General features: G+C 33.4%; 1 pseudogene across 1 annotated transcript; it reads left to right on the top strand.

Annotated features, from left to right (window-relative positions):
* Positions 1-9,343: 9,343 nt before the first annotated feature.
* On the top strand, positions 9,344-11,374 carry LOC143581552 (zinc finger CCCH domain-containing protein 48-like; annotated as a pseudogene). Its single transcript, XR_013143850.1, has 8 exons — positions 9,344-9,730; positions 9,811-9,906; positions 10,004-10,093; positions 10,179-10,280; positions 10,368-10,513; positions 10,599-10,778; positions 10,870-10,967; positions 11,045-11,374. The product of XR_013143850.1 is annotated as a zinc finger CCCH domain-containing protein 48-like (transcript).
* Positions 11,375-14,771: the final 3,397 nt, after the last annotated feature.

Raw genomic sequence — 14,771 nt, 5'->3', positions numbered from 1 at the left:
CGATATAGAACTCTTGTATGTTGGGGGGATTCGTCAGAAAGAGATTGGGAGTCTAGAAGTTGTGCAAGAAACCTCTTCAAAGTTTGAATGAAAGCTGCTGAAGACAGACATAAGTCATATGCTGATAAACAGCGACGACCAATCGAGTTTAACGTTGGTGACAATGTGATGCTCAAGGTCTCGCTGTGGAAAGGGATTATTCGCTTTAGTAAAGAGGAAAGTTAAGTCCAAGGTACACTGGACCGCTTAAGATTTTAGATCGCGTGGGCGAAGTGGCTTACATGTTAGATTTGCCTGGAGAGTTAGAAGGAATTCATTCAATCTTTCATGTTTCTCACCTAAGGAAATGTCTAGCTGATGACACGTCTCATGTGCCATTGGTAGACATCGAGGTTGATGAACTGCTGAACTACATTGAGCAACCTAAAGAGATTGTTGACCGCAAGGAAAAGCAACTTCGTCATAAAGTTATCCCGTTGGTGAAAGTGATATGGAAGCATCGCAAGGGATCAGATGCCACTTGGGAAGTTGAGGAAGAAATGCGCAAGTTTTACCTAGATTTGTTTAAGTGATAGATAGATTTCGGGGACGAAACCTCTTTAAAGAGAGAAGACTTGTAACATCCTACTTTTTATAATATTAAATAAAAGGAAATGTGTTTGTTTAAAAGTGTGTTAATATTTAATTAAGTTAAATAAAAGAGTATGGATTTGGTTAATGAAAGATGGAATAAGGGGCGGTGATGGGCCTTAGGTCCATGGGCTTAAGAGAGTATAAATACTCCTTAAAACCTCCCTAAAACCCTAAAACCCTCATTCTTATCTTCTAGCCTCCTACACACTCAAAAAGACACATAAACACTCTCTAGTATTTTGGCCAAGGTTCAAGACCAAGAACCGAGCTTGGATTTTGATAGATCTTGACTATACAAGCAAGATACGAGTCCTAAGTTGCACATTCAAGCTAGTCGTAGCCTAAAAACGTAAAAAGGTTATGTTCTTTACACATAAAGATTATGTTCATAAGAACGGTTTTCTCTAAAACTTAGTGCTAAGGCAAATCGGGTGTGGTATTACCATAAAAATACAAACTTGACATTAAAAATGGAATTATTAAACCCGTTAGTATATACAGTTCACTTAGAAACCCTAGATCTAGCTCAAATACGTTTAAAAACCAATAAAGTTTCATGATTTATGGATAAACGGACTAGATCTTAGTTAAAAATGGAAATGGAAATGTTTAAAAGGTAAAATAATACTATGTTAGGATATTGAGTGTTAAAATATGTAGTAAGAATGATAAAGAGAGCTTGAGTACCCAACAGTGGGTGTATTCGAGTGAACGATTCGAATAGAAAGGGAAGAAAGAAAGAATACAAGTGTTCTATTCGAATACAAGTTCCAATCAAGTTCTATTCGAATACAAGGGGTATTCGAATATAATGGTGTTCATATACAAGAGTGTTCAAATGAGATGAACCATTCGAATACATGTTGTATTCGAATACATGTTGTATTCGAATATATGTCCATTCGAATACATGTTGTATTCGAATATATGTCCATTCGAATACATGTTGTAATCTAACACAAATTCTATTCGCATACAAACCTCAATTCGAATATAATCCCTTTGATCCCTTGGTTGCAACCCTATTCAAATACAAGGGTATTCAAATACAATGGTGGTTGAATAAGGTGGACCGTTGGAATACAATCTCAATTCGAATACATTTACCTTGAACACAATTCTATTCTAATACATGTCATATTCGAATACAGCCCTATTCGAACATAAAGGGTATTCGAATACACAGGTATTCGAATACAAGGGTGTTCAAAAAGTCAAATAAGAATACAATGCCCTTTGAATACAAAAGTATTCGAATACAATGGTATTCGAATACAGCCCTATTCGAACACAAAGGGTATTCGAATACACAGGTATTCGAATACAAGGGTGTTCAAATAGTCAAATAAGAATACAATGCCCTTTGAATACAAAAGTATTCGAATACAATGGTATACGAATACAAATGTATTCGAATGAAAAGGGGGCATTCAATGAGAATAGACCAGACTTAATCATTTATGGTGAAACTTAAATGGAGAATATAGGATTAGATAATTGATATACAGTTAGCCGTGCTCAATTAAGGAAGGGGATTACAATAAACTCAGAAAGAAATAGGAGACATGTGCATTTTTAGCCCCTTTTCCTTGTTATGTTTTCGGGGCTGTGTGCATACTCAATGTGAATGTTAATACACTTACCTTGAGTAGTAAGTGTATGCTATGACGATTGATGTGATAGTCTGTATGAATGTTATGAATTAATGCTTGTCGGTGCATGAACGATCTTCGGATATTGCATGTATTGACAAGGAAAGTAATATATAGAATACCTAGTAGGAGATATGTATATGTTTGAAAGTATGTAATAAAATGAGTATGTACGAAGGTATGATTATATAAAGAAAGGTATGGCATGGTTAAGAGGGAACATACGCAAATAATATGTGTGAATGTAGGGAACATACCCTAATAATATATGCGAATGTTGGGAACAGACCCTAATAATATCTGCGAATATAGGGAATAGGCCCTAATAATATATGTGAATGTAGGGAACACACCCTAACAATATCTGTGAAGGTTATAGGGCGGAATGATTTTTAAAACATATATAAATGAATGAAAGAATGTATGTATGTATGTATGTAAGAATGAAAGAATGAATGAATGTATGTATGTATGTATGTATGTAAGTAAAGATGAAGTTATGTATCTTCGGATATGTAATTACGTAAGTATGTTAATGAAATGTATGTTGCCTAATTAACTAGAACTCACTCAGCGTAGCTGACTTTTAGTATGCACGTAGGTGAGTAGGATGAGGCAGCTAGCTTGAGAATGACACATGGCAGATGAATAAGAAGCTGGCATCTGAAGACTTATAAAGTATTTATGACTACTGTTTTATTATGAAAGACAAAAGATGTTTGTTTAAGACATGTTTATGAAATGATTTGTAAAACCATGTTTATGAGTAAATCTGACATCAAAAGTGAGGCACCGGGACTGGGGCCTTACACATATTTATTGTTTCTCGGAATTTTTTAATCGTATACTTTAAAATATATATTGTGTTAGTAGTCTTTCAAAGCTTCGTATTGGAACTCTTACAGTAGAATACAACAAATTGTTGAAATTGTTGATATATGAACTTGATTGTCCAGATAAGGATATCTTACATGAATAATTTTTCTTTTAATGTCCTTAAAGTTGGATGTTTGACTTTTAAGCTTGGTCAAACATAGAGCAACCTCTTTCTTAGTGCCTTCTAGTCTGATCAATTTTCTTAGTTTTGTTTATGCCTTTGTTAATATACAATATGAATTTGTTGTTCATTTGAGGTCATGTTTTTATGGTTACATTTATGATACTTCTTTTTTAAAGGCATTTAATTAGGTGGCGTGAATGTTTACAGGCACACCCTTATAACAAAAATGGGCATCCTAATAAGCTCGTGTTGTGCAATGCGTGCAGGTCGTGTTGAAGAACGAAAGGTTCACTTTTAAACTACACTCCGCTTCACGCTCGCTCCAAGCTCGATGATTTTGAAGATCATCAGGTTAATAGAGTGAACCATATATCATAAGAACAAAGAGGCTGAATTATTATATATAAATTATGATAATGTTGCAGGCGGTGTGGGTTCAGTACTTATGACTAGGGATGTCCAAACTGCTCGCCGCTCGCTCAAAAAATGCTCGTTCGATTCGGCTCGGTTTGAAAGTGATTCGTTCGGCTCGGTTTGATTTAAAACCAAGCCAAGCACAAGTAAAGCCTTGCTCGGTTTGGTTCGGTTCATTTTGCTCAAATTATTTTTTATTTATTAGTTTTATATATAAATTTTATGTATGTGTGTGTGTGTGTGTATAAGTATATTATTTTTTTAAGTTTTTTTAAATTTATCTCTTTTGTGTTGACTTCAAAGTTTAAATTTAAACCCTAGACTCTCGTTTCATATATGTTTTGTTGTTAACTTTGAGCTTTAGACATTTTAAGTTGGAAGTTTATACATTTTAGAGTTAAAAGTCTTGAATTAATGATATTTTAAAGTTTTATAAATCTAACATTGAAAACGTTGTATGAAATCAAACAAAACTAAGCCGAACCAAGCCGCTTGGTTTCAAACCAAACCAAGTTCAAGCGTCAAAATATCGCTTGTTTCTTTAAATTCAATCCGCTCTCGGCTCACTTTCAAAGCAAACCAAGTATCAGCAAGCCTACATTCAGTTCGGCACGGTTCGTGAACAACCCAACTTACAACCACCACACCTGAGACTTCACAAAGGGTTTCTGATAGTTGTATACACCTTGTAACTATTTTTAATATGATTTTAGCATTCTCTATTATGTAAAAAAAATTAAATGTCAAAATTATCATAACCGTCATTGTAGTTTTATGGACAATGTTGATGTGTGAAAGGTGCTACACTTCTTCATTACACTACACTTACCACATCTTTATTGCTTATATAAATACTAGTTTCTTTGGTTGTAGTTTTTTGTATTTTTAAGAAGCTTCTTAATTCTTCTTTTTATTATTTTATTATTAATCACGAGTGATGGGCAATGAAGGTAATTTCACAATTACATGAAAAGAATATAAAAAACATTTCATATTTTGACAGAAAAATTCGGCTATGTTCCCTCAACTAAATACTTGCAACTCTCCCTTAATTGGGGCAATAATGCAGTTTAGTAATACAATTATAATCTATGTTACATTATTATTATTATTTATTATTATTATTATTATTATTTATAGTAATAGAGATGGACACCTTTCACCTTACTATGTCGACGTTATTCAGGCGTATAATTTTAGTTTAACATCAAATGTTTCACTCTTCAGTTTTTATATCCGTTTAATCTTTCTATGAATTGTGGGACCATTCAGTTTTAGACAATTCAATATCTTCAAGGCATTTCAGAAGAGTGTACTATTTATTTTAGGTTGATGCAACCCAGATTGTCGACCGGAGCTTCACCTGATTGTTGTTGTTTTAGATATTTATTTATTATCGTTTATGTAGAATTTAGGACTCTTGAGGTCAAATAAGAAGTTGGACTTTTTTATTTTATAGAATAAATTGCAAAGTCTGTCTGGTCAACACTTTGATGTTATCGATAATTTGACTCCAATGGTTAGGTGGAGAGTTTAAGTTATACGAGACCAACCAGGTAATTGAGAATAATGTGAATAATCATGAGTCATGCAAAATTCATTATGAAAATGCCTAAATATGTATGGTTGTTTTTTCTTTATATTACATTACATGTTACAATTCATGTGCACAAACGTATACTTTTGTCAACCTTAATACGTTTTTATTTACTTTTGCGCATATACATTCTTGGTGGTTGGATATTTTCTATGTGTTTTACTTAATGTTATTTGCTTCTGCCTATTATATCATTTGCCAGACGAATTTGATGAAATAGAAGCAAAGTGTTTTAAAGAGAGAGTAGTGCTGAAACTGAAATATACCACCACCTTATGAAAACTCTATTTTTATACTTTATTTTCACTACTGAATAGGCCTCACTTCGAAAGGTTAGCTACATGTCTATCAAGACCTTTTTACTTACATAAATATACATTGCATTTACTATGTCATTAAAAATTAGTATATGTGTTTGGGTTAACCGGTTAACACGGGTTATTCGGTTATAACCAGATTTAGATTTTTTTTTATTGTAAACCAAAACGAATATCTTCACATTTATAATAAAATGATCCGTTACAATAGAGAGGTATGTAAGCAGGCAACAAGCTACTTCGCTGCCCCAAATTAGTCATTTGGATACAATTTTAAAACAAATTGAATAAGAATTCAGTTCGGCTTTTTATCAGTTTCGGTCCAATTCAGTTTTTAGGTTATTTAGTTTCAAACTGAATAATGAGCCGAGCCGAGCCGAGCAAAGGTTATAAGAAGTTTGATAAAATGGAGTTACAAAAAGTTTGGTTCAGAAAAAACAATCCTGTTGATATCCATGGCTACTCCGAAAGATATGACCATAAATGCATATCATATAAGATTGTTGATCAGTTGGTTGAAGTACCTGATGGTACAAACAATAATAAATACACTAATGTGTAATTCATTATACTGGTAAGTAGGTTTTATTTTTATTGATACTTTTTTGTCTAGGTACCAACTTATTAACTATTAACATTTAATAATTTGATTTCAGATTGCTGATGTAATACAAGTTGATGCTGTTTAGCTGGGTTTAGGCAAGGAGTCCGAAATTCCAAAATTGTCAGATGCACTGGAGGCTAAAGGAATTATATTTGTTGACCCGCCTACTCTATCTATTACGGATTGGTGGCTTTAGGAGAGGTTGTCTGCATATTTTTTATTGTTTAATTTATCTTGAGATTGGGTTAGTTTAAGTTGAATTATTTCAATTGTTTGACTGATCAAGCATTAATATTAGTTTGACCTTGACAATAATTTGATTTGAATTTTATGATTTTGACTACAAAAATAGGCATAACTTAAAGAAGTCATAAAAATATATTTTATAAGTTAAATCATCCAACCTGAAGTGAAGACATGTCTCATTTGTTCATATATGTTCATAAACATTTAACTTATAAAATATATTTTTATGACTTCTTTTGTTATATATTTGAATGGGTTGACATGTTAAACTGATTAAACAGATTAGAGAAATCATCACAATTACTGGTGCTAAACAGACCGCGTTCACTAGTTATCTTGTTAAATATGTAATTAATTTTATTTTCTTTTTTAGACGGCTTCACAATAACTTCTTGGTAGGTCAGCTACAATTTTGCTTCATATTTCAGGTTGTTAACTGAGAATATTATTCAAGAATTTTGACGATCATAGTATTGTAAACGAAAACATATTCAGGTTAGTTAACATCTGTTTAATAGATATTTATGTTAAGATTTGTAGTTAAAATAATATGGTTGCGTGAATTATTTGTTTATTAATGGATCATAACAATTTAAATGAGAAAAAAAGGTTATTTTAAAAAAGACATATTTCAAAGGAAAGAGGGTTGTTAAAACTAGGACAACTAAATGGATAACGTCCGTGAGTTGGTAGGTTGAAACCGAAAGTTTTGAGTGAAGCCAACCACAACAGGAACCTGAAAATTGTGTGGCGCTTATGAAAACAACAAATTTATTCGTGGGTTGACACGAAAATAGCCCATTACATCACATGTAGGAACAACAAGTTAGGCGAGCCAACCTGCGAACGTATAGGGTTTACTCGAGCACTACCCATTTAGCTGAACATGCTCAAGGGCTAAACGCTAAATAGACCTGAACCTGTTTAGACTAATTCTAAACCCATAAGTTTCATTTTAGGTTTGTGTCATGCCCGAAAATTCTCTCTTAAACTTCAAAAGCCTTTTGATTAAGAGAAATAGTATTTAAACAATTAAAGAGTAACACTTGACCCGAGTGACCCATATCTTCAATATAAATATTTTTTATTACTTGTGGAAATATAAATTAAAATGTCCTATTTTTTTCAGTAACATAGTGATAAGTCTTTGGATCACTAATCATAGGAAGTAATTCAAAATGGGGAATTTAGTTTAGGAAGTTTAAAGCTTTATTCATTACAATTTGGAAACTTAATGCAAGATGGTGTAGTTTGTAGCAAGCGGGAACTATAAAGGGTGCATGTCATTTTTTTTGTTACTATCAGGAACTTGAAGTGATAAAAACTGCTAATTGACCTACTCAACAAAATGTGAAATGAACACAAATCCACAATTGGTAGTTTTCTCATGTTCTTAAAATTTTTATTTCGTCTTCTTTTTTTTTTTGGTTATTGAGGTTTAACTGAACTTATTTCCTAGATGATTTGGTGTATTTTTGTCGGAGAGCTGCCACAAAAGGACTCCTAATAATGTCACTCATGCTCCAACTAACTGCCTCGATGGATAATTCATTCATTCCGGTTCATATGCATATTTAGAGATGAGGTATATTTATATTTATGTTTTTTATTTGGATTTATAATCATGAGTAATTGTGATAAGGTATTTTGAAAATGTAGACAATGATGGTCAACCAAGTTTCATTGGCTTTCTACAAGACCATACTTGAAAACGTGACTAATTTATAAAGATTAGAAGAAATATTACTATTTTGCATCATACTCTTTATCTAAATTTTTGTTAAAAAAAAAGAAAGAAAGAAAGGAACAAAAGAAAAGAAAAGAAAAGAAAAGAAAAGAAAGAAAACTATATTCACTCATTATAAACGGTCATGTTTATGTTATGCTTTGATTTAACCCATTTAATGTTTATTTAGTGGACAAGCATTAAGGTAACATTTTTCTCTTTCTTATGTAAAGTGTCATTTTTCAAAATGTGGTGCCTAATTCTGATAAAGGCGGGGCTTCTAAGAGATCCTGTTCAACCATGTTCGTTAACTTGAAATACGTAATTCTGTTTAATATTTTTTTATGATAATGTTATTATTCGAATATTATACTTTTTATATTGTAATTAGCATAAAACATAAGTTTTGCTTGCCGCTCACATTGATAACCCAATACACACCACATCAAACACTATAAATCAATACGAGGGGATAATTTATGCGAACCGCGACAACGTGTTAGTACTTAGGCTAGTAATATATAAGAATACATTACAAGAAATAGGTAAATATTTTTTCTAAATAAAAATATTATAAAGACTTTAATATGTTGGTTTAAATGTAAAAGATGAATACAAAATAAATGAAAAACACTAGTTTGGACCGTTTGGTAAATTAAATAGATTTTAAAAAAAATACTAAAATAGTAAATATTTTTTTCACGAAAAAAACTTCATGCTTTTAAACCGTAAGTTTAAAAAACCAAGTGTGAAATTAAAGCTTAATTTGAAAATATATAGGGAAACTTAGGTTCCAAGTAAATTGGCTTTGAGAACCCAAAGCCACCTCGTAAAATCTACGCATCAAATAAAACCGTTCGTTGCCTATATATGTAACGGTAATTAACCCACACTCTCCTTTAACATTATAATAACTAACCTTGTCGTGAATTGATCTTACGCCTTTCATTAATCCACCGATTTACATTACCGCTTCTTTCTTTAACAGGTTTGTTCGATATTATTATTAGTATTATTCTGTTACCAGTTACCCTAGCAGCTAGTACTGTTTATTCTTTAATATACACAATAATATATGTTACTGAATCATATATCTATATTATAATCGTAGGGTTTATCCAGTTGTCGTTAATATTTGCCCTGTTTTATGTAGAATGGCATTGGTTGCTGCTAAGAGTAAGAGATCATCAATCAAGAGACTCGGAACGAGGACTCAACAAAATTTAATCACAACTGCTGCTGTCTGCAAGTATTGGTTGGAAGGAAGATGCACCCGAAACCCTTGCAGATTCTTGCACCCGAAACCACCCGGTCGTGTTTGGGAGAATCCCAACAGTTATAATAAGTTGAACAAAGAGAACGTAGACTGCAATCAGACTGTCATGAAGACAGAACAAAAGAAGGCCGGTCAAACGCAAACTAAACACATTACAAAGAAGACTGATGAAAACGTCGTCAAAGACGAAAAGTGCCGCAATTTGCGACCATGGTTTGGTGATAAGGGACTTTCAATGGTTGCCCAATTGGAAGGCCATTCAAAGGTGATATATAGCATGCCACCAAGTTTTCTTTTTGTTTATCATGAAACTGGTTTATTAATTGAAGTTTTTGTATGATGCAGGGTGTAACCGGGATTGTTTTACCGAGTGGATCCAACAAGCTTTACTGTGGCAGCAAAGACAAATCTCTTCGAGTTTGGGATTGTGGTAATGGACAGGTCGGTTTAAATCTTTTCGCCTCGTGAAACATTACTTTTATGCTTGTATGACCTGTCATGATGTTTATGATATTTTTTTTTTGTTTTGTTTTTGCAGTGTGTGGATGTAATTAACTTTGATCAAGAATGTGGGACTTTGGTTGAACAAGGTTCCTGGATTTTTGCTGGGCTACAAAATATGATCAAGGTACAGTCTTTTGTTCACCACTAATTTGTTCAATGTATCTGATGATTGTAGTTACTAATATTAATTTGGATCTTGATTTTGTTAGGCTTGGAACCGCGAAGCTCAAAATACAGTAGTTATAAGAGCAAGTGGTGGAATGGTTAACGCAATTAGCATGTATGAAGACACTCTCTTCGCCGGGATGGAGGTGAAATAAAAACTTAATCTTGGTGCTTTTAAATATTAATTAGTTTTTTTTCTTAAATCTAACACAGTTAATTATGTTTGTGTGCAGGATGGTAGCATATTATCATGGAAATCCACTTCTAAAAACAGTTTTTCTGAAGAAGCAACATGTTTAAGGGCCACACGGGGTCTGTACTTTCGCTAATCGTAGGAGCTAAACAGCTCTTCTCTGGCTCTGCTGACCGTGCCATTCGGGTATGTTTTTTTTAACATATAAAAAGATTTGTTTATTTGAAAATATTATCATCATGTTCATTAATTGTGGTTCTTTTTCTTGAAGGTATGGGATGCTGAATCTCTGAAGTGTACGCATGTGCTAAACGGGCATACGGCTGATGTGACGAGCGTTATATGTTGGGATGAGTACTTGTTGTCTGGTTCATTGGATAAGACGATCAAGGTTTGGGCTGCAACCGAAAGTGGCAGCATTGTGGAAGTTTATAAACATGATGTAGATAATGTAAGTTGTCACATTCATGTACTTCATTTTCTCTTTTGTGGACCACGATCATAACATATGATCTGATGGTTTTGTTTGTTGATTATTGCAGGGTGTTCTTGCATTTTATGGGACGCATGATGCAGAAAAAAAGCCGATATTGCTATGTTCGTGCAAAGACAATGGCGTTTGCATATATGATTTGCCCTCGTAAGTGTCACACTTTTATGCATAACTTTATGTTGTTGTTGGCTGCAAATATTGAATCTTTTTTTTTATATATATAGGTTTGCTGAAAGGGGGAGAATATCTTCGAGACACGATGTTAAAGCAATCCAAGATGGTCCTAAGGGCCTATTCTTTACCGGTGATGCAGCAGGGTTAGTTTCCGTATGGAAACCAAGCGGAGAATCTGTCAGCAAATCGAGACGAGAATGAGCTTTAGATAAAGCTAGTTATAGATTACTGTTATTGATTACTGAGTTGGTAGTGACCCCCTAGAGGGAGTAAATTGTATATTGACAATTAGTTGATTGAATGCAATTCAGATAGTATTCGTTTCATATTACTCATGATAAATTTTATGCTGGTTTTTCTCCTCCTGATCCCCTTTATTGTTTCATGTGCCCCTCTGTTTTGTTAATTTGATTGTTGAAACCTCATATCCCAAATAATCAATGTGTTTAACTTGAAATATCTAAAGCCTTATTTTCAAATTTTAACAATTCAAAGTTAACAACTTTTTTTAAGTCTAAATAAGACTAGTTGCTTTAAGCCCGCAATGGGAACCTGGGCGATATCGATTCGCTTTGTTACGATTCTGTCATTCGCTATAGTAAACAACGTGTGTTAACATGTCTAGACAGTCTAGTTTAGCATTTCAAGAACATCATAACTAGATCATGTCGGTTCTCTCGCTATGGTAAACGACGTGCGTAAAGAAATGAAAATGACTTACATAAAATTTAAATCAAAACTTAGGAATTCTGAAATTGACAAATTAGAACTTCAAAAAGAGAATAAAAATAAATTTTTCGTCACATACCACTGGAACCCAAAGATCCCTTAAACTTAATCTTAATCTTAATCAAGAAGCTGACCCCCAGACCAAAGGAAATTTTTTTTGTTAATCTTCCATGTCAATAAAACTGTTGGGTAAATAAAGCGGACACAAAATTTCAAAAATGCAGTTGGTCTTTTGGTTTGAAGGCATGAAGGTGATAGTTAACGTTTAGAATCTTATTATATCAGGTAAGTAACTTGATTCAGGAGGGTTTTCTCATATTGGTGAGTTTCCTCCTTAATGGCGTTTATAGGTGAGCGAGATCAAGACATCCAGTCTCAAAAAGACTCACTCGGGTATTGTTCCAAACACCGTCAAATTAACCCAATGTTATTTTCTCTTCCTTGTTGCTAAATCGATGGAACCACTTTGAAAACCTTTTGCATCCCCCTGTCTTGTAAACAAGAGGATGCTCGGTGTTTATCACAAAGCAAATTCAGACATGATGGCTTTTGAAACATAATAATCATATAGGCCAAAAGCCCAAAAGACATTATTTAGTTCATTTTATTTTTTTAAAAAAAAAAGACTTAAATTAGTTGCCAAAATTGGGGATTTTTTTATTGACAAAATGAGGAATTAATAGTACATAAATGCCATATAGCCATATCGAGTATACTAGTATAGAAAGAAAGATGTTACACCATAATTAAAAATTACACTTCAGTTTAGTTTAACACTTAATTCCAATTACGTGAAGAAAAAGAATTAACACATGTGATAGATAACAACACATTAGGTAAATGCACATGAATATTACTGTGATGTTGGCCAACCGAAGTTGATCATATGCTTTCTCTAGTAACTCTTTCATAATGATTCTAGATCGGATTTAGTTCATGATTTAGATTATTGTTTCGTTTTTAGATTTTTCTTTGTTATTGGTTTTATATATATATAGGGGTGGCAAATGTGAGGGTTTAATGACTTGTAATAAAATGTATACAATGGGTCATATTGGGTCAAATAAAAAAAGAAAATGATTGAAACAGATCAAAACGGGTTGACATCTCTCAAGGTTTTTTATTTTATTTTATTTTATTCTATTCTATGGAACGAGAAAAACGGAAGAAACATTTTAGTACTTTTACTTTTTTAGTTTTTGATTTATATTTCGAGTTATGATTTTTTTAATTATTTTTTTGAATTTTTTAATGTTGGGTTTTTGAAATCAAATTTCCTCCGTTTTTTTCGTCCCATAAAAAAAACCTCGAGAAATGGCAACCTGTTGACCTGTTTCAATCATTTTATTTTTTTAGTTTGATCTATTCTAACCCATTGTATACATTTTATTACAATATATTCAACCCAATGGATCACATTTGTCATCCTAGTTTTGTTGGTGCATGATGTCAGTAGTTCAATATCTTGTGTTTTGTATGTGTCTGTAATCGTTTTAGATTGTTTGTTTGGTTTCGAATATTGTTTTGTATAAGTTCGCCTGGGATGTAAGCGAACTTGTGAAGCGAAGTTATCACAACTTCGCCTAGTATGTTAGGTGAAGTTGTCGAGGTCTATTTAAACCTCCACTTCGGCTTGTTTAAAAAAAGTTTTTTGGAAGAACATGTTTTTGGTGATCTTGTGCATCACGTGTTGGCAATAGAAATACATCAAGTTCTCAAGTATTATCTCGTGTGTTTACATACTCATTTAACGTATTGCTTATCTTACATTCGTATCGTATTACGTGGGGATTCCGCACCCTCGTGTTACGAGATACTCCTGTGTAGATCCGGCTGGAAACCTACAATTGGTATCAGAGCCATTGCTCGTGATTGTGTGGTTCGGGATTATCACACGGGTGTTAAGATCGTTCCGTTTGACTATTCGCGGAACGAGTTTACGTTGAAATACTTTGTTTTTGTCGTTTGTCCATCTTCCCTCATCGAATATACCTCCAAATCACCCTCACGACCCTCGCAATAAACCTAACTATAACCTGCAAAACTCAGTTGTTCATCAAGCGAAGTTGCCGTCACAAAAGGTAGGGTTTAAGCGAACTTATAGGGTTTAAGCGAAGATATAATATTTGGCGAAGTTGTTCAGCGAACTTAAGCCCAAGCGATGTTAAGTAGCAGGCGAAGTTGTTAGGCTAGCGAAGTTGTAAAAATTTAAGGTTCAAGCGAAGTTATATTAAAGCGAAGTTATATTAAAGAAGTTAGATTGAAGCGAAGTTATATTAACTTCGCTATTGCTGTTCACAGAATTCTGTTTTTTGATTCTTTAATCTCTATTCTTCAACTATGACTTCGATAAACATCACAGAGCTGGTAAAGATGGAGGTTGAAGCCGGTTCAGCAACTAAAGCTCCAAAACTGCTTAAGGGTACCGATTTCGTTGCATGGAAAGATCGTTTTGAACAGTATGTGAAGTATCAAGATGCTAAGATGTGGGTTTGCATTCAAGACGGGTACATTCCACCAACATCCATGTTTGAAGGTCGTGAACAGATTAAGAAGTACAGTAAGATGGAAGAGGACGAAAAGAAAATGTATGAGGCAGAGAGTAAAGCTCATGCAGCTATAACAATGGCTCTTCCGCAAGAGATTCTTCATACCTTCAAGAAATACAAAACTGCTAGAGAGCTATGGGAAGAACTAGAAAATAGATATGAAGGTAATGTGGGGATACGTACTTCCAAGACAAAGCTGCTAATAACCCAATTCTCTGTATTCAAGTATTTGAAAAATGAATCACTTGATGATATCATCACACGATATTATCATTTGATGACCGAACTAAATAATTACTCCATTGAATACAAGGAAGAAGAGGTAGTAGAGAAACTTCTTGATGCTCTTCCACCGAAATGGGAAATGTACACTGTACTGATGAGAGAAGATAAAGATTTTGACAAGATCGATTTGAAAAAGTGGTCAATAAGTTACGAAATTTTGAACTTAACATGGTTCAAAAGGAGACACCAACTGATCAGGTTCAGGATCCGGGAA

The sequence above is a fragment of the Bidens hawaiensis genome, unplaced genomic scaffold, assembly GCF_021521415.1.
Source record: "Bidens hawaiensis isolate Kalapana, Puna unplaced genomic scaffold, B.hawaiensis_p1.1 tig00031098_1, whole genome shotgun sequence".
In the NCBI taxonomy this organism is placed as follows: domain Eukaryota; kingdom Viridiplantae; phylum Streptophyta; class Magnoliopsida; order Asterales; family Asteraceae; genus Bidens; species Bidens hawaiensis.
This window is presented reverse-complemented; position numbering and strand designations above follow the sequence as displayed.